A 20,753-nucleotide genomic window follows, 5' to 3' on the forward strand; every position below is an offset into this window, starting at 1 on the left:
ATCCAGAAAATATGTATATACCAAGACCTGTAAACAGGGATATACACAAGCTCTTGAGAGGGTTTAAAAGGAAAAAAAAAAAAAAAAAAAAGAACTGCCTTCAAGGAACTTCAAAGCACTATGTATCACAGCGTCTTCTTGCATACTTTCTGATGTTTTTCACAAAAATAACACAATCAACAATTCAGATCAAATCAAAACGCATATCCATCTCATAAAGTGACCTAGGGTTTGAGTTCTTCTGTGAGAAGAAAGTCAAGACTGAATAAAAATCCAACAAAAGGTCATTTGTAGTTTGTAGTAGGGAAACATGCCTCAGTTAACTGTAGCATACTCGAATGTTTAGGTTCTCATTTTAGGCTAGAAATTCAAGGCATGCGTAACTAATCCTTTTTAATTTTTCTTTATAAAGTATCAGGTTAAAGAGCCTTTTAAAGATTAAATTACAAATAGGCCGAGTAGACCTTGGCTACTTTACTACAGTCAAGGTTTGGGGACCCAGAATGAGCAAAAGCAAGTAAGGTCAGAAGTGAGCTGCTGTTTTAACAAGATTTATTTCTGTCTAGGTGTGCGGCTACTGTTTAAACAAACACACTTATTATTCCAGTGACTAAAATAATTTTAACTGCTTCTTTTATTAAAGCATAGACAGTTTAACCTTTCATAATATTATTCTCAGGATTCTAAAATTATTCACACTTTTTCTATTTGTAGTATTTCTCTATTCAAATTTCACAGGGAGCCGAAATGAACGCCAATAGAGAAAATTCTTCTCCCAGGTATTTTTAAATGCAGGAAAATGTTTGATCTCACACTGTAAAAGAAAATGGTAAATAAGTGTGCACATGGCCTCTTGGACAAAAGACCATGTGTAGTACGTCTTAAAACTCATCAGCACCGAGCACAATGCCTCTGTACAAAGTACTTGGCCAATGTGTCTGACTGATAACACATTTATTTCTCACTTATTTTTTAAGTGGGGCCAATAAAAATAAGCAGTGCTATTTTCTGTCTTAGTAAGTACTTGAGGCAAAGAAAAAAAGATAACGTTTTCATACAGTAGTCACAGAGAAACACGTATCTTCCCATTTTTTTCTTCCTAAGGTATGGTAGTGGGTATATTAACAAATTCTACATGTCAAAATAGTAAAGGGAAGTAACAGTAAAACAGTAATCTGAATTATAAACGGCCTTGCGTTTATCTTTTCTCTCATAATTCTGATTTTAGCACATTACATGGTAATTTGTCAGAATTCCTTTTTTAAAACATGACACAGAAGAATAAAAATTCTCATGGCTAAAGGGTAATCATTAATATTTTATCCAAAACATACTATAAAAGTCAAAACAGAGTACTGAACAAGAATATAATTAGGACCTTCAAAATGATACTACTAATATTCCATTATAAAAGTAACAGTATCTAAGAGAAAACAGCAGGAATCACGTACGTAACAGGTCACTCTCCCTTCTGGGCTTCCCTTGTGGCTCAGCTGGTAAAGAATCTACCTGCAATGTGGGAGAAATGGGCCTGGGTTCAATCCCTGGATTGGGAAGATCCCCTGGAGAAGGGAAAGGCTACCCACTTCAGTATTCTGGCCTGGCGAATTCCATGTTCTACACTCCATGGGGGTCACAAAGAGTCGGACACAATGGAGCGACTTTCACTTTCTTCCCTCTTCTAGACAGGCCTGAAGGTCAGTGCAGTCTGGGTGAGGCAGGAGACCTGGCCGGCTTCCAGGGGGCCCCTAATGAAGGTCAAGGCCAATCACTAACCAGCCCAAGGCCTCAATTTCCTCAATGATGAGAAGAGACTGGCATGATTATCTCCAAAATAGACTTTTAACAAAGTCTACCAATGTCAAATAAAGAGTCATTCATCTAAACAGGGTTTTAAGACACTCCCAACTTCCACTTGCTTCATTAAGGCACAATTATTTTCTGAATCTGACAGATAATCTACAGATTGACTCCTTTTCTGTTATTTTATCTTTACAACAATTCTGGGAGGTAGATTGAGTCAGTAAGTATGACGTGCATTAAAAAACTGTCAGAATGGAGAAAAAAATCTCAGCCAAAGAAGACTAGAAATCAGATCTACTGATTCCTGACTCAGTGCTCAAATTTCCAGAAAATCCCCTTTAAAATCCATAAGAACTACCAACTAAATTATATGCCAGTATAAAAAGGAAAAAATTATGGTGTTACTTCTAAATGGCTAGACTGCTTATTTAAATCACAATGTCATGTGTCTTAAATTCCCTTAAGATAACAATTTTAGGCCTTTATGTTTCAGAATTAATTTTCAAGATTCCTGGAATAAGAAAATCCCAGTAGCTTAAACACATAATAAAAGTATTACCATATATTAAAGTTTCCTAAACTGACGTATGAAGAAAAGTGAAAATCTGTTGGCAAAGTTGTGTCCAACTCTTTGCAACCCCATGGACTGCAGCCTGCCAGGCTCTTCTGTCCATGGGATGCTCCAGGCAAGAATACTTGGGGTGGGCTGCCATTTCCTTCTCCAGGGGATCTTCCTGACCCAGTGATCATACCCAGATCTCCTGCTTGGTGCGCATATTCTGTACCTCTGAGCCACAAGGGAAGCCTAACTGATGTAAATTCCTTGGCAAAAAGGGGCCCAGGGACTTCCCTAGTGGTCCAGTAACTAAGAATCTGCCTTGCAGTGCAGGGGAGATGGGTTGGATCCCTGGTTGGGGAACTAAGATCCTACATGCACGCATGCCACAACTAAGACCCAGCACAGCCAGATAAATAAATATTAAAAAAAAAAGGGGGGGTATGGTAAAATCAGTGTTGGAATACAGTGTTTGTAAACTGAACAACACACATAAGCTTTTTAGTTTAATGTGGCATTTTCCACAGTTGTTGATCAATACACATTTTGGAATTAAAAAAAATTAATTGACATTCTAATGCACTTTGGTTCCAATGAATCCCTCTTGGAAAATACTTCTATTATCTTTTAAAAATATATTCATCTGCTAAATAAAACACAGAGTTTAATCCTTACTTCGCAAGGATATATATTTTCATATTTTCTGGAAAAAAAAATGAAGTGTCTTACAACTTGTACTTTAAATATGACAGTGTTTCTTTTTATTTTTTCCTAAAATGTTGCTCACCTAATATTGTATTTAGAATCAACAGCAACTCAGGATAGAGAACTATGGCAAATCTTCTCATAATCTTAAAATATACTCTCGGTGACACAATTAACCCCCTGGTAACAGGTTTCTTCCACTTGTCACACTAAATCAAATACCCAGAACTGATGCTTAAAGAATCTGAGCGAGGATCCCAAATCAGATTGAGAGTGTATTAACAAACACACGTAACTGGGAGAAAATGTTCAAAAGAGAAATCACATTTGAATCAGTCTTAAACTACTATAGGGATCTGTGTCCAAAACGGGAAGGAAACATTTACAGGTAAAGATAAAACAAATTACCTTATCACTGATAAGCCCCAGTTAACAGCAGCATGGAAGTAACCGTAAGTGTGATTTTTTTGCCCTATTTATAAAACATGGGGTTGATCAAAAAGTTTCTTTGGGTTTTTTTTTATAACATCAAATAGAAATATCTGAACGAACTTTTTGCCCATCCCAATAGTAAACTCTGAGACAAAGGCTAATTAGATAATCCGAATTTATCTTGTGCTCATGATTTTGTAAAACTTGATGAATTTAAGTCCCAAAGGAATTAGACAATTCTAACCCTTCCTCCAGACAACTCTGAGTTCCCTAATACAAATTAACCAAACACACTTCCTTTGTACTTTCAACTAATAACGTTTAGCACGTCCAAAAATACTTTCAAATGCTTTTGAAAATGTAAGGCAGCTTAGAAACTTGAGCTGTTTTTAGTAATGGTATTTTAAAAGTGGTATAACTTACCACTCCAAGCAAAGAGGTATGACTTGTCACTGGTAATAGTGGTAACATGGAACACTGAAGAGAGCTATTTTGAGAAAATAAGAGATTGGGGTCCTAGTCTCAAACCTCACCCTTCCTCTCATGTATACAAAACTTAATGCTCAGGTAACACAAAAATCAGATTTTAGCTTAAAAATTAACAAAATAGCAGGATAAGTTATGTATTTGTCTTTAAAGGTAGATTAAAAAAAATTTTTTTAGAAACAGAATCAGTCTGCAGTGTTGTCTAGAAGATTTCAGATATTTCAGTTCTTTCTAATCCTTAAATGTTTACACACGTTTCCCCACCCCCACCACCTTACATCTATTTTAGAATTTAGGAAGTCATTCTGTTAACCAGGTCGTAAACAGTTTTCAGACAGAGAGTAAATTTCAAAAGCTACTTCCTTGTCCATAAATACATGAACAAGTCATGTTTTAAAATAAAGCACAGAATATCACAAAAAGACTCACAAGAAGGTAACAAGTATAGTATGTTCACAAACCTATAGTTACCATATTTTCAGCTATACAGTAAATAAAAAGTACTCCTTTGTGCAAATGAGTAGAGACTTCAAGTGCTCGATTAAGGAGTACTACACGTCTAAAATCACTTGAGAAATAATAACAAACACATTTTTATGAAGGTCACGATGGAACTTTTTTTCCCCAAACTCCATGGCATCAAAAGCCACAGTTAGAGAAATAACTGAAGAAACCTGTGCTTTGCAGATTGATAGACTGGAACCAAAACCTAGACACACGTTCATCTCAAGTAAAAACACTGGCAAGTGAGGGTCTTGAAATGTTCCTCGAATATGGAAGCCAGTGGCATTTATTTCCTAAATGTAAAATATAATTTTTTAAAAATAAGTCTAGTGGAAATGATCAGCATTTAAGCACTGTGAAGCTATTCTTCATCATTTGTTTGGCTTCTTTTTTGAGACTGTATTGCATAAATTCTAACTGCATTGCTATAGGTGGGAAGAAGACCACTGTCTCCCTGGCTACCTTCTAACTTTGAGGATGTAGCCATCTCCCAGGGATGTGGGTCTCCTCGGGTAGATGACAGATGTGCAGCTTTGGTCTGTAATCAATGTTCTCCAGAGGACATTTCCTTCAAGTCCTTTTATCTGAAAGTAGCACAGAACTGATAAACCCTGTGAAACCCTGAGGACTGATGCTCCTCACTCCTAGACACTGGAGCCACTTTCCATTCATTTCAAAGCCCCCTGTCCCAACAAGTTCAATACAACAGTCATGGGTAAAGAACTTGTGGAGAGCTAATGAAGACAACGCACTGTGTCTCCCAGATCACTTCTTGATTATGCATCTTTTAGAAAATGGGTAAACTGGAGCGTAGCCCTGTTTGCTGTGACTAGAGAATGTTGGAACAGCAACAAACACCGAGCTCTGCCAACAACAGTAAACAAATAGAACTGTTCTTTAAAAAAAAGAAAACGGCTAAGACATTTACTACTGGTTAAAGGATGGGTGATCCAGCTTGTTGATAATACAAAAGTCCTTCCATCTGGGACATTTTCCCTCTTATATTTTGGCTACTTCTCTGGGCATTCAACACCTCGAAGGAAAAGAAAGGGTTGAGAAAATGAGGTAAAATTCCACTCTGTGAATTTCATCCCCAGTAAAAAGCACTTAAAAAACAAAACAAATATTAATAGAATAACCTCTTAGAGACCGAAAAGAAAATACACTTAAACGTAAAAGTGGGTGTGTGAGGATGATGCCATTTCTGGGTAAATTCTTTAATGTCCACACCTTCTGAATGAAACCATACTGAAACCAGAACAGTGAGAGAAAAGTCGAGAAAGTACGTTAAACCTAATGATTTCACATATTTTCACTACCTTGAGTTTATTTTCTAGAAGACAAAGGGGAAGTTGCCTATCCAGCTCGACAGTGTCAACAAATACAAAAATATGTCATAATTATTCCCTTCCTCATTGTCTATGTAAAGGAATAAAGGAAATGAAAGCCATGAGTTCACACTCACAAACCAAAACCACAAGAAAAATAATCTAAAACCAGACCATAGGAGGCAGGAGAAAGGCAAAGGTTCTCTAGCCCAGAAGTTTGATTTTGCAACATTAATAGTGTAAAGCCACATTCCTGCCACAAGCCTCGTGCTCTCAAAACAGGCCACACAGCTGGCGGTCATGAAAGCTTTCCAGACCGGAACTAAGATAGTAAGAAAACTCAGTGGGTCTCAGGGCTGAACTGGGTCCTAAACTGATTCTGATGAAAACACTGCCCTGCTGAGGTGTAATTCGATGACAGCCAGGAACTTGGTTCAATAGATGATTATAACTTTCACAGAAAAGTCCTGAAGAAACACTGCTTTGAATGAGGACCCCTTTAGTTCATAATGATCTGTCCAAAGTATTGAAAACACTTTCTAGAGAGAGTCACCCACGTGATGCACACCACAAGGAGAATGCTTCAGAAAGCATCCAGGGGTAAACTATGGCTGTGTGAATATTAAAGAGTCCAGCTTCCTCTGGAAGTCAAAGCACCATGAGGCTGAAAAGAAAGACTGCTTCGATGTGGAGCCTGAACTTGGTTTACAAGGGCCCATGGGGTTGTTTAATGAGCTGTTTTAAAGGGACCACGTTTTCACCAAGCCCAGGGAGAGTGCCCTATGAAACTACCGTGACCGACTCCCAGAAGCAAGACTCTCCTGCACAAAATCTCGAACGCTTCAACTCAACTGCCAGAGAACACTCTCAAGCAGCACTCTGGTTCTGTTTTTAAAACACTCAAGAAATTACTCATCCAAAAGAGATTTAAGGAGATACCTGAAGAGCGGGCTCTGTGCTACATCCATTTTCTTCCTCCCAGAGGAAGTCGTCTTACTAAGACATTCTTCACCAAACAGGAAGTAAAAACAGCATTCTTTCCTATGAGGCTTGACATTTTCTATTGTTGTATCAGGAACTTGATTTTTAAAGCTAGAATGTATTTTATAAATTTGATTCTTAGACAACGTTTTCCTCTAAGTTTAAAAAAAAAAGGTTTGAAAAGTGCATAAAATGAGCAAGTGACTAAATCTATTCACAAACTGCCAATAAACTATTTTATCACATCACCTAAATATAATTCTCACTGGATAAGGGAATGGCAAACCACTCCAGTATTCTTGCTGTGAGAACCCCACGAACAGTATGAAAAGGCAAAAAGATATGACACCGGAAGATGAGCCTCCCAGGTCGGAAGGTGTCCAATTTACTACCAGGGAAGAACAGAGGGCAATAAATAGCTCCAGAAAGAATGGACTCAACATTCAAAAAACTAAGATCATGGCATCCAGTCCCATCATTTCAAAGCAAATAGAAGGGGAAAAATTGGAAGCAGTGACAGATTTTATTTTCTTGGGCTCCAAAATCACTGTGGGCAGACTGCTGCTGCTGCTGCTAAGTCGCTTCAGTCGTGTCCAACTCTGTGCGACCCCACAGACAGCAGCCCACCAGGTTCCCCCATCCCTGGGATTCTCAAGGCAAGAACACTGGAGTGGGTTGCCATTTCCTTCTCCAATGCATGAAAGTGAAGTCGCTCAGTCGCGTCTGACTCTTAGCGACCCCATGGACTGCAGCCTACCAGGCTCCTTCGTCCATGGGATTTTCCAGGCAAAAGTACTGGAGTGGGGTGCCACTGCCTTCTCCGGTGGGCAGACTATAGCCATGAAATTCTGTCAAATACACACTAAAAGAAGATCTTCAACAACAACAAAAAAATAAAAAGACGCTTGTTCCTTGGAAAGAAAGCTACAATAGACCTAGACAGTGTATTAAAAAGCAAAGACATCACTTTGCCGACAAGTATCCATACAGTCAAAGCTATGGTTTTTCCAGTAGTCATGTATGGATGTGAGAGCTGGACCATAAAGAAGGCTGCGTGCTAAATCATTCGACTCTGTACAACGCTATGGACTGCAGTCTGCCAAGCTCCTCTGTCCATGGGATTCTCCAGGCAAGAATACCAGAGTGGATTGCCGTGCCTTCCTCCAGGAGATCTTCCTGACCCAGGTATTGAACCCGCGTCTCTTATATCTCCTGCACTGGCAGGCAGGTTCTTTACCACACACCACCTGGGAAACCCAAAGAAGGCTGAGCACTGAAGACCTGATGCTTCCAAACTGTGGTGCTGGAAAGTCCCTTGGACTGCAAGGAGATCCAACCAGTCCAGCATAAAGGAAATCAACCCTGAATCGTCACTGAAAGGACTGATCCTGAAGCTCCAATACTTTGGCCATCTGATGTGAAGAGCCAACTCATTGGAAAAGACTCCGATGCTGGGAAAGACTGAAGGAAAAGAGAGCGGCAGAGGACGAGGTGGTTGATTCAATCAATATGGGTCTGAGCAAACTCCAGGATACAATGAAGGACGGGGAAGGGTGGCGTGCTGCAGTAAATGGGGCCACAGAGAGTTGGACATGACTTAGCAAATGAACAGCAACAACAAAATATAATCCTAAGAAAATCATCACATTGCTCATTAAATCTAGGTACACTGATACCAGTTCAGTTCTTACTGAGATCTGCTGCTTTCAACAAAACCATTATGCTTCTAGGTCTTAGTCAAGACTATTAATATGAGCTGATTCCAATTATAAAGATTTACTGATATTAAGATAAACAATAGCGAATATAAAATAAATGGCATAGACAAATGTTACAAGCTTCCTTTTCACTTAGAAAGCAGGATTCATTACAAGTACAAAAATACTGAATTTCAATAAGCATGATATCAACTGTGCTAAGCTGCTTCTTCCTGAACCAGGGATCAAACCAGTGTCTCTTATATCTCCTGCATTGGCAAGAGAGTTCTTTACCACTAGTACCACCTGGGAAGCCCATGACATCAATTATTATATGATAATAAGCAATATTGTAAGAGCAATATGAGTATTTACTACTATTATTCAAAATGTTTATAGTTACAGCCAGTATTTGAATTTAAGTAGTTTTCCCTCTAGTATCTTCTTCACTGAGAGGTATTAAAACATTGTAAATGCATGTAAGGCTTGGAAAACAAAGCGTTGTAATTCAAATACTGACTTTTACCATATGTATGATTCTGAATATGTTAACCTCTCTCTTAGTTTCTTCATCTGCAAAATGGGAATAATATAGACCAGCAGTCCCCAATCTTTTTGGCACCACAGACCAGTTTCACAGATGACTTTTCCATGGACAGGGGGTGGGGTAGGGGGGTGGTGTTTGATGGGGTATGATTTGGGGATGATTCAAGTACATTACATTTACTGGGCACTTTATTTCTATTACTACTACATCAACTCCACTGCAGATCATCAGACCTTAGACCCCAGAGGTTGGGGACCCCTGATATAGATCATATTGAGTTTTTAAGAGTGTAAATAAGAAAACATCTGTAAAGCACATATGGAAGTGTTTGGGAATAGCAGGCACCTAATACAACTAAGATCATGGCATCTGGTCCCATCACTTCATGGGAAATAGGTGGGGAAACAGTGAAAACAGTGTCAGACTTTATTTTGGGGGGCTCCAAAATCACTGCAGATGGTGATTGCAGCCATGAAATTAAAAGACGCTTACTCCTTGGAAGGAAAGTTATGACCAACCTAGATAGCATATTGAAAAGCAGAGACATCACTTTGCCAACAAAGGTCCATCTAGTCAAGGCTATGGTTTTTCCAGTGGTCATGTATGGATGTAAGAGTTGGACTGTGAAGAAAGCTGAGCCCCAAAGAATTGATGCTTTTGAACTGTGCTGTTGGAGAAGACTCTTGAGAGTCCCTTGGACTGCAAGGAGATCCAACCAGTCCATTCTAAAGGAGATCAGTCCTGGGTGTTCTTTGGAAGGACTGATGCTAAAGCTGAAACTCCAGTACTTTGGCCACCTCATGCAAAGAGTTGACTCATTGGAAAAGACCTGATGCTGGGAGGGATTGGGGGCAGGAGGAGAAGGGGACGACAGAGGATGAGATGGCTGGATGGCATCACCAACTCGATGGACATGAGTTGGAGTGAACTCTGGGAATTGGTGATGGACAGGGAGGCCTGGTGTGCTGCGATTCATGGGGTCACAGAGAGTCGGGCATGACTGAGCGACTGAACTGAACTGAACTGAATACAATAATTACTATAATTATTATTGAAGTTGCAGAAATCTATCAACTAATTTCTAGTAAAAGCCACAAAAGTGAAATGTTCATGATCATCAGAAATACTTCCAAGAATTTGTTTTAAAGATGTTTGGTGCCACAAAGTCCAGATGGCATCTCTGTCATTAGGCTGCGTGGTAAGACTCTTCTATTGGGTACTTCCTTGATGTTAGTGAGAGAGGAGCAGGCGTTCCATCTCTATTTGAAACACTAGGACTGTCAACTACTGAGTCAGATTTAACTAATTCATAAACTACTCAGACCATGCTAAACACTTTGGGAGGCTGTGCCGAAATTTCTCAGCAGCTAGTCAGCGAGTATGGTGCGTAAGATCGTGTACTGGAAACTTGGCACACACACCAATGATCAACGTAATTCCTGCCCTCAAAGAGTTTACAATCTAAAAGAAATAAACCAAAGAGTAATTAAAGAAAAATGCAAGAGAGTATATTAATTCTTGGTATAAGAGTAGGCTAAAGATGGTTATGGAGAATGATTGGTGGACAACTGATGTTAATTAGAAAAGTTTGAGTCAGTCAGCTTTTATCAGCTTTAAAAACAAGAGAGAAAATAATGGATGACTAATAGATGAAAGGCAGCAATAAATATAAATTACAATTTGGACACGGAATGTAGCCAACAGTATGAAAGCGCATCAAAGTAGGATACCACATCAGTGATTACCACAGTGAAAAGCAAAGTCATCTGGAGAAGGAGAAAAACAAAAATCAGCAAACTGAGAAAGTTACTCTCAGGGCTGCTAATAGCCTAAACTGGAAATTTAATAAAATTTTAAAAGTATTTGCTATATTGATTCCTTTGCTAATCACTTAATCTAGGGGGAGAAAAATCATTGCCGAGGGATATTCAATTTATTACCAGGACCAAGTTTCTATAAACCAATGGATAAATCAAACTGCTGATTATATGGTTACAATGTCTAACTCAACTGTGCCTATCAAACTATCTTTAGATTTTCTGTCATTTGGTGTGACTTTCAAATTTTCTAAGAAAAGATCAAATAAATAAAACTAATCCTCCCAAAGACCGAATTTTAAAGAATAATGTGTAAAGTGTTAGTTGCTCCGTAGTGTCCAATGCTTTGTGACCCCATGGACTATAGCCCACCAGGCTCCTCTTACCCTGGGATTCTCCAGACAAGAATACTGAAGTGGGTTGCCATGCCCTCCTCCAGGTGATCTTCCTGACCCAGGGATTGAACCCAGGTCTCCTGCATAGCAGGCAGATTGTTTTCTGTCTGAGCTACCCAGACAGAATATGTACACACAACTCTTCAAATATTACACAGCAAGTTAACAGTATCCCCAGAGCAATTTTGGTCTTCAGTGGGATGAACATGCTTCCACGGGCAATTCAAGGCCCCACTCCCCAGGGTTAGAGCCTCACTACCCCCAAGGTGGCCCTACGTTGTTTAGCTCCTAAGCTGTGTCTGACTCTTTGGCAACGACCTGGACTGTAGGCTGCCAGGCTCCTCTGCCCATGGGATTTCCCAAGCAAGACCACTGGAGTGGGTTGCCATTTCCTTCTCCAGGGGATCCACCCAGATTAGGGATCGATCCCAGGTCTCCCGCATTGGCAAGAGGATTCTTTACAGCTGACTTACCAGGGAAGAAGCCCAACTGGCCCTATATACAACCCTAATTAACTCTACAACTTTTTTTTTTCTCCCTCTCCAAATCTGTCTTAATAAAGCATTCCAGTTTTCAAAACTGACATACATGCGCCTGAGATACACATTCTTAAACAAAATATACCAAGTAAGCTCATGATGATTCCACCTTAAAATTCTCTATCTTCTCCATCTTATATTGATAAGTGTATCATCTTATATTGATAAGATATATTCTACCTAACTCTAAAAGGATATGCTGAGTTTTAATGTGCAGATTTGTTTTCAAAATCTAGTGCAAAATTTCCATTTCCTTGTTTTCTCTGAACTGGTCAAAGACCAGGTACTGGAGGGTACAAAAAAGTCGTATTAATATTATCCTTACCCTCACAGGATGCACTCAGTAGATAAACAATCTCTAAGACAAAATCAATACCCTTTCTCACTCATTCCAAGAAGAGCCTGCTATCCGAGGAACCTGCTCCGTAGAGATGCTAGAACAGGTCTTTTGTTTACAAACTTGGCCTCATAACTGGAGCAGCTCTTTCAGATGGTATCTGTTCATTCTCCCTTTAATGAAGCTATTATTCACACTGTTCTTCTTAGATTTTCCTTTTTAAGATCATATGATAAACCAATGTTCATTTTGGAAAACAGAAAAGTAGAAAAGAGAGGGAAATAACATTCACAACCATCCTACACCCTTGAGGTACCCTTTGTTAATAGTTTAGCTAATATTCTCATTTCGTTTCTTTCTTTCTGGTCCATATCTTTCAAGATGATTAAATATAATGTTCTACAACAACTCACTGCCATGCTGTTTTCCCTTACCATAATTGGTGCTATCATAAGAATATAATATCATTTACTTTTCTTCCCTGTTCAGCAGCACTGCTTCCATTGTTTCACTGCTTAGAAACTGTATGATGGAAGTCTGTGCACATACATCTTCATCTGGACGCATAAGTACTTCCTTGAAACAGAGTATCAAGAATGGCATTCCTATGTCTAAAGATAGGATCAACTGTAAGGCTTCTGATATATGAAGCCAAAGTAATAATCAGAAAATTCAAATTTATACCACAAGCCAAAGTGATTATCAGAAAATTCAAATTTATACCACAAACCAGTAGTTCATGAAAACACTCTTTAATCACAACCTAATTAACAAAGGGCAGGCTCTCACTCATTCATTCATTCCTTTTACTAATTTGATACACAGAAAGTGGCACCTCACTGCAATTTTCGTTTATATTTTTTATTTAAGAACATAATCTATTCTTCATAGAGGCTAAAATGAGACTTGGCTTTCTCCCAGGATTTTTGACATGGGTGGCCCATGAACTTGGTCTGGTCTTTCTGGCCAAAGATTAGTCACCTCTACCTCATCACCTCATAAATGGAGGCCATTACCACCAACATTCTAAGCAGTAAAGGCTGCTGTCCCTGGACACACCTACCCTCCTGGTGGCAGAAAGCTCAGATGGAGCCACCAGAAAACCAGGCTGGACTAGTCCTTAGCCTTCCATAACTAGCAAGACAAGCCAAGAACACTGGTAAAGGTTTCAGAGATTTCCTCAGAACCTTCAACTGTTCTGAATAATACTTTTCTTACTCTTCCTGGCACCTATGATACAGTTCACCGCAGTACTATTTCTGAGTTGCCCAGTACTTAGAACACAAACTGTGAGTCTGTGTATATTACGTACGTAAAGTACTTATGTTCTTTCTCTTCGTAATTACGTTACTACCAGATACACATCAGTCTCTGTAAATATGTAGATGAAGTACACATGCTCTTATCTTTATTATCTAAGTTTTCCCACATACATGTGAAAGGATAAAGGCATTTCAGTGCTATTTGTCCAAACTAGTGAGGGCAATAAAATGAAAACAATCAAGGGCTTCTCTACTGGTGCAGTGGTTAAGAATCAGCCTACCAAAGCAGGGGACACAGGTTCAATCCCTGGTCAGGGAAGACCCCACGTGCTGTGGAGCAACTAAGCCCACGTGCCACAACTAACTGAGCCTGCGGTCTAGAGCCACGAGCTGCAACTACCGAGCCCACGCACCCTAGAGCCTGTGCTTTAAGAGAATGCCTCACAATGGAGAAGCCTGTGTAGCGCAACTAGAGAGCACCCCCCGCTCGCCACAGTGAGAGAGAGCCCAAGCAGCAGTGAAGACCAAGTGCAGCCAAATAAATAAATAAATCTTTTTTAAAAATTAATACAAATAAAGTAATGGAAAACCAACCCCTCCACTCTTCACATACAGAGAAGTGGGGTGGGGGAGGTTCAAGTGTTGTGATTCTAGAATGATACAGAGAACTCAAAGTAACTTGAAGGGCATGGCTCTTATAAAATTATCTGTAACATGGAAGGTTCAGATGAGGAAAACTGATAGCAAGTTTTCCATTTCTTATATTGCTTACATATAATGAATCATCAAGATTGCTGGCCACAGCCTGAGTGATCTGATACTGACGGTTTTAAGCCCAAATGTAGAGTAAACACTTTGGTAGCTCAAAGCTATTTCCCAACAATCAGGCTCTTCCAGGTGCACCAAGGTGGACTAGAAGAGGTGACAAAATATTTAGTTCTCAATGGTTTTCAACTTTAAAATACATTTATTGGTGGTAGCCCATAAACTCAACAGTGACTTACAAGTCAGAAATGGCCTGAGAGACAGAGAGAGAGAGAGAGAGAGAGAGGCCTCAGCTACCTTCCTGGGGTTCTAATAAATAACTCATTCACTGGGTTTCTTTAGAGACGGCAGTCTTGTGTGGGACAATCAGTAACCAGTCCCGTCCTGAGAACTCTTTACCAGCAACTAATCCACATCGTTGCCTGTGCTTAAGTTTTTCTTGCTTAACTTCAAACATTTTGACACCTATTACAAGACTACAGATTTTCCAGAAGTTTGCTCAAGGATATTAATTCACTCTGCTTTGTGTTATCTCTTTCCACACAAGCACACATGAACAGTCTTCATATGAACAACAATCTTGCTGTCTGTTCATTTATATTTTGAATACTATCCTTGAGATAAATTGAGTAAAGTGTGCTTAGTAAAAGAAGATTCGGCAGAAAGCAAGACTCCCATATGTCTCCTCTCTTCATAAACATAAACCGATCTTCCCCTGGTCCTTCAAAGATCCATTCAAATATTGTCCCAAGCTTAAGTACCAAACTGCCTGAAATGATTGTATTTCAAAGATATTTACTTTAAATATTCTTCAACCCATTCTCTGTATTTAAATAGAAAAAAAGGCATCAATGACAACACTAAGTTAATTCAGTTAAAAGCCAACCAGTTAAACAAAAGCAGCAGTACAATCTGACAATATGATTGTTCACAACTAACCAAAACCCTCTAGCTAAAACAAGCCTACTATAGACAGAAATTTACCTGAATCTCCAAAGTCACTTTTAATCTTATTACAGACAGCAATCATCCAGTAGATAATATGATTAAACACTGATGTATTAAAAGAGTCTAAAGAACAAAACGAAGATAGACAGACAGATAGGTTAGGTTTTTAAAGCTGCATTACGTACCAAGTGCTTCCAACAATCCCTGGTGCTTTGGGAGACAGCATTTTAATGAACCAACTTCATGCACGCCATAGGCTCAACCCACATTTCCTGATTTCTATGACAGAGATTGTCATTAACCTACCAAGATCACCAGGAATGCAGTAACAGTGTGGCCACACTTAAATAAACCTTTCATCTACTTGAGCAAAACAAAAATACTGTGAAACTGGAATGGCAGGTCGTACAACTTAGCACTATTATACGTTGGTTTCAGATGAGACCGACTGACTAATCAGCATACCTGAGACTCATACAGGAAAGGCAAACACGTGTCACTTGCACAAACTTGGAAAAATAAGAACTAATCAATTCAAGTAATTTTTCATCAGAATAACTTACTGTAAGATTATGTAAGCCATCTACTGAATAAAAGCCTAGATAAACTCCTACAGATGCAAGTCTAGATAAAGTCCTACAGATCATATGTAATTTCTATATTTTGATGCCAAAAAAAAAAAAAAAAAAAAAAAAAACCTAGATTTTTGAGTTATAAAGGTCTTTAACTGGGATTTTCCCAGTGGCCGATTGGTTAAGTTTCTGTGCTCTCAAAGTAGGGGGCACAGGTTCAATCCCTGGTGGGGAACTAAGATCCCACATGCCGAAGGGTGTGGCCAAAAGAAAATAAATAAAGATGCTTTTTAAAAAGGGTTTTTACTGAATTCGATAAGACAATTAGTAAGTCTGTGACATTTTTGGATACAAGCTTTCTTGTCCCCACCAAGTCTCCTTTGTAGACATGGTTTATAAACTTGATTTCTTCAAAAGTTCTTTACCATATTAAACTCCTTTAAAATTTCCCTTAAATAAAACTCTAAATGAAACAAGTGGTTTCTAGAAAATTTCAGTTCAGTTCAGTTGCTCAGTCGTGTCTGACTCTTTGCAACCCCATGGACTGCAGCACACCAGACCTCCATGTCCATCACCAACTCCAGAAGTTTACTCAAACTCAAGTCCATTGAGTCGGTGATGCCATCCAACCATCTCAACCCCTGTCGTCCCCTTGTCCTCCCACCTTCAATCTTTCCCAGCATCAGCATCTTTTCAAATGTATCAGTTCTTTGCATCAGGTGGCCCGAGTATTGGAGTTTCAGCTTTAGCATCAGTCTTTCCACTGAATATTCAGGACTGATTTCCTTTAGGATGGACTGGTTGGATCTCCTTGCAGTCCAAGGGACTCTCAAGAGTCTTCTACAAAACCACAGTTCAAAAGCATCAATTCTTCGGCACTCAGCTTTCTTTATAAGTCCAAGTCTCACATCCATACACTTGTCTTTATTATAGAAAAACTGATCAGTGATTTAAAAAGTAATCAAGGCTTGCTTACAGAGACAGAAATTAGGGGAAGAATTAGTTGATCAGCAATATTCAAGAACATATACACAACCATTAATCTTTAAATATGAGTAAGAATATATATTTCACACTAAATACATTTTCATTCTAAAAGATAACTTTTAATTTTCATTTCCCTGATATCAAACTCCATATCCTACTAGATTAAATTAAAATTTAAAAGGAGAAAAGATTCATAAGACTAACAATGTTGAATGTGAAGCAAATAGAACCCCATATATTGCTGATGGGAATGAAAACTTATACAAATATTTGAAAAACTGATTGCCAGTTACTACTGCTGCTGCTGCTAAGTCACTTCAGTCGTGTCCGACTCTGTGCGACCCCATAGACGACAGCCCACCAGGCTCCCCCATCCCTGGGATTCTTCGGGCAAGAACACTGGAGTGGGTTGCCATTTCCTTCTCCAATGCATCAAAGTGCAAAGTGAAAGTGAAGTCGCTCAGTCGTGTTCGACTCTTAGCGACCCCATGGACTGCAGCCCACTAGGCTCCTCCATCCATGGGATTTTCCAGGCAAGAGTACCGGAGTGGGGTGCCATTGCATTTTTACTAAAGCTCAATTTATAATTTACCCAGGATTTCAATCTTAGGTATATAACCAAGAGAAGAGAGCATAAAACATGCATAAAACTAAAAATATGTAAGAGAATGTTCACAACAGCTTTATTCTTAAAAGCCAAAAATAGAAATGACCCAGATGGCCATCAATAAGACAAATACAAAAATGTTAATATATTCACATAATGGAACACTATATAGCAATGAAAAAGAAGAAATAAACACTACACTACAATGTGGATGAAACTTACAGATGTAATTCTGGGCAAAAGAAGGCTGGTCCCAGAGAGTACATTTTATTTTTATAAAGTTCAAGACCAGGAAAAACTAATCAAGGAGGAATCAAGATCTGTGGGAATTGAGAAGACAACAGTGGTTATCTTTTTAAGGATATTGATGACAGCGTGCACAGAGTCTCCTGGGGTGCTAGAAATGTTCTCTGTATTGATCTGGGTAGTATTCACAAAGGTGTATACGTATTCACATATATGTTCAAACTCATCTGAGTCATATTCTGTCTTAATACTTACTTATTGGCTTCCTGACCTTTATAAGTTATTTAGCCCCTTTACACCTAACTGACTCGCAAAGAGTCAGACACAACTGAGCAATTAAACTGAACTGAAACCTAACTTTTTCCTTTATAGGATGGGGATACCTTTGATACACGGTTGATCTTTAGATTATAAAGTATTCAAAAAATGGTAACTACTATTATTACCTGTTTTTTATCTGCGTCAACAGAGGATCACAGTGAAAGGATTTTTGAAAACCAATAGTGAAAAGAAATAACCTACAGTCATGGGAAAAAACAGACACAAGTTTTCAAAATCTGGACAGATCTGATGCCACAATATAAAAGCAAAACCAATACTCTACAAAAATGCATGCACAGTCACAAGAAAAGAAGAAACTATGTATATGGAATCCTAAAAGGTATGAATGCGTACAATATACTTAGGGAAGATTTCGGGTTGAAGTGGTTTAGATAAAATAAACGCAATTCTAACACCTAAGACTTGGTTACCTTCAGTTACTTGGAAAAGGCAATACAACGCAAATGAAAAAAATGATTTCTTATTAATTTTAGTAATTTTCTCTCCCAAATAAAAACTTTCAATTAGCTAATTTGTTTTAAAGCCTCTCATACTCCCATTTACTCAACAACAGTCAGCATAGGAAATAGTTCTAACACTAAGGAGGGATTTATTTAATCCCAAATTGCTCATAACAGCATAGCTCTTAATTAATAAAAAGCAAACTCCATGTTTAAATTACAATTTTAGCAAAGGTATATTAATATATTATTTCCTAGATTTTTTCTTTATAAAAATGGCCCAAATTATTACTTATAAAAGCTACAGCATAAAGCTTTCTTACAAACACAAAACAAAATAGAATCCTAACTTGACCAATTCAACACCAGAATGCTAAATTTAAAAACTTAAAATTACCTAACCTAATACAGTTCAGCACATAAGTAACTGCAAAAGGTCATTACAATTTTCAAAACATTTACTACAGCTTACATGAGTCTTTGAATTTATTCTGATTCAAAATTCTAGCCTGCTCAAATGTAAAATGCTACTAAAAATGTTAAACTAATTTGAAAAACTACTATAACTGTATGAATTATATAGAGATGTTTTGCTTTTTACAGTTCTTTTCAGTTCACTAACAAAATTTATAGCTAAAAGTAACTGAGATAATCTTGCTTTAAGCTAATATGTCTGAAATTACTGCTATGTATTAATTTGTATCAACGTTTAAAAAGTCTAACACTTTGATGTTATTTTCATATCTACATTTTTTCCCCTGGCATCAAACTGCATACTAGCAGAGAAACCAAAGTAAAAATCAGGCTTTATCCATGTTCATTTTAAACTAAGCTTTCATTTTCATTTAAGCTTTATCTTTCTACATTTAAATTTTCTGAAACAAACCTCATCTTCCATAAGGCAGCAATCAAATATATTGTTTAACAAAATCATTAAGATGTTACAGTCCCAGCAAAGGCAGTAAGAAAAAAAATGCATTTTCACACGCAGAAGCAAGTTACAGTTCTAAACAATAAACCATGACTTACATCATGACATGAATAGAGATGCTGAAAAGGTTAGAATGAAAAATCCCCATGAGGTCAACAGGATTTACTTTTATATTCATGTTACATGAATACCTTTATTAGGGTTTGAAAAAACACCGCTTATGAAAAGCAATCACTGTGTGATAATGGATGCCATTTTAAGACTTGCAGATCAACTCTTCTACTAAAAACACAGGTAGACAGTAAACAGTAACCGGAATTCAAAGAGGTTGGGGATGAAGCCGACAAACTGCGTGGAGCTACAACTGCACAAAGTAAAGAGCCCCCAAATTTTCACCTCTCTAGGAATTCTTTTAAAAAGCTAGTCAAAAAAAAAAATTTTTTTTTTTTTTTTTGGTTGAAAACACAACTACACTTGCATCTGAGCAGAGACTATGTGTGTTGAGCTTAAGCCTATTATGAATTTAAATGGCTAGGTTTGTAAGCGGGTTTAAAACTACACTCAATTATTAAAAGAAAACCACCTACACTAAAATCTGTTTCACAATACCACGACACACTACAATATGATTTAGTCTATTTCAAGAATGCTAGTCAGACTAAAACTTTTCCCCAGCGTATTCCTAGTTCTAGATATAAAGATGAGTCTTTTTTTCTGTGGAAGTTGATAGAAAATTCTACCAAAATCCCCTTTGACTGTTTTAGTCATAAGTTTTGTTGTTGATACTACTGTTTTCTGGGGAAGGTGATAAGTACTTAAAAAAAAAAAATGTGTTTTAAGGTATATGACAAGATATTTTGCTATTTGAATAGATTTTAACAGCAATGTAATGCTTCAATCAAACTAATTTTTTTTTCCATTTTAAAAAACTCACAAGTGATCGGTGCTTGCTTTGGTGTTCTGAGTACTCTAAGTCTATTTAATCTTTAAAGTTCAAATTCCAGGAGTCCATAGTTCAGAGAAACACAGGCTTTACAAAACCTGGGAAATGGTTGCTTAATACAGAGAGGAATACAAAGCACTGAAATCATCACATATTGGAGACAAGAAATACATTATTCTTCTCCACAGAGGGCAGTGCCTATATTTTAGTCATTACCTCGAGTCATCAAAGCAGGCCTGAAAGGTAAATATTATTACCTTCATTTTACAAAAAAATGGAAAAAACTGAGTCTAAATAACTTGCCTAAGGTCTCATTGCTAGTGGCAAAGCAAGGATTCAAACCTATGATTCCACATTCTCAATTCCATCTTCTTTCCACTCTATCTTTATCCACTACGATAGTTGGTAGACACATTTATCAAAGAGCTGGCAGGACCAGTCTTCGCCAGTTGTTTACAAGGCATGTTCAAAGACTGGACCTGCTTGTTAGCTGACGTCAGTGAATGAACGAAAAGACTCAAAAGGAAATGGAACAAAGTGAAGAATCGTCACAAGCGTGCCCTATTACGTCGATGCCTAACCC

At 38.1% G+C, this 20,753-nt stretch overlaps 1 protein-coding gene across 17 annotated transcripts in view; it reads right to left on the reverse strand.

The window, feature by feature from the left end:
* The window catches only part of NCOA2 (nuclear receptor coactivator 2), a 285,913-nt gene that overhangs the window by 193,060 nt on the left and 72,100 nt on the right, over positions 1-20,753 (reverse strand). Inside the window, exon 1 of one of the 17 annotated variants that reach the window (XM_055546229.1) lies at positions 17,961-17,981. The exons of 14 other annotated variants lie outside the window; for them this stretch is intronic. The gene's annotated coding sequence lies outside the window, so the exon portion shown is untranslated. Of the gene's footprint in view, positions 1-5,414; positions 5,557-17,960; positions 17,982-20,753 lie in introns of those variants that run through there. 2 more of the 17 variants (XM_055546233.1, XM_055546228.1) reach the window with 2 other exon arrangements.

Source organism: Bubalus kerabau, chromosome 14 (assembly GCF_029407905.1).
Source record: "Bubalus kerabau isolate K-KA32 ecotype Philippines breed swamp buffalo chromosome 14, PCC_UOA_SB_1v2, whole genome shotgun sequence".
Taxonomy (NCBI): domain Eukaryota; kingdom Metazoa; phylum Chordata; class Mammalia; order Artiodactyla; family Bovidae; genus Bubalus; species Bubalus kerabau.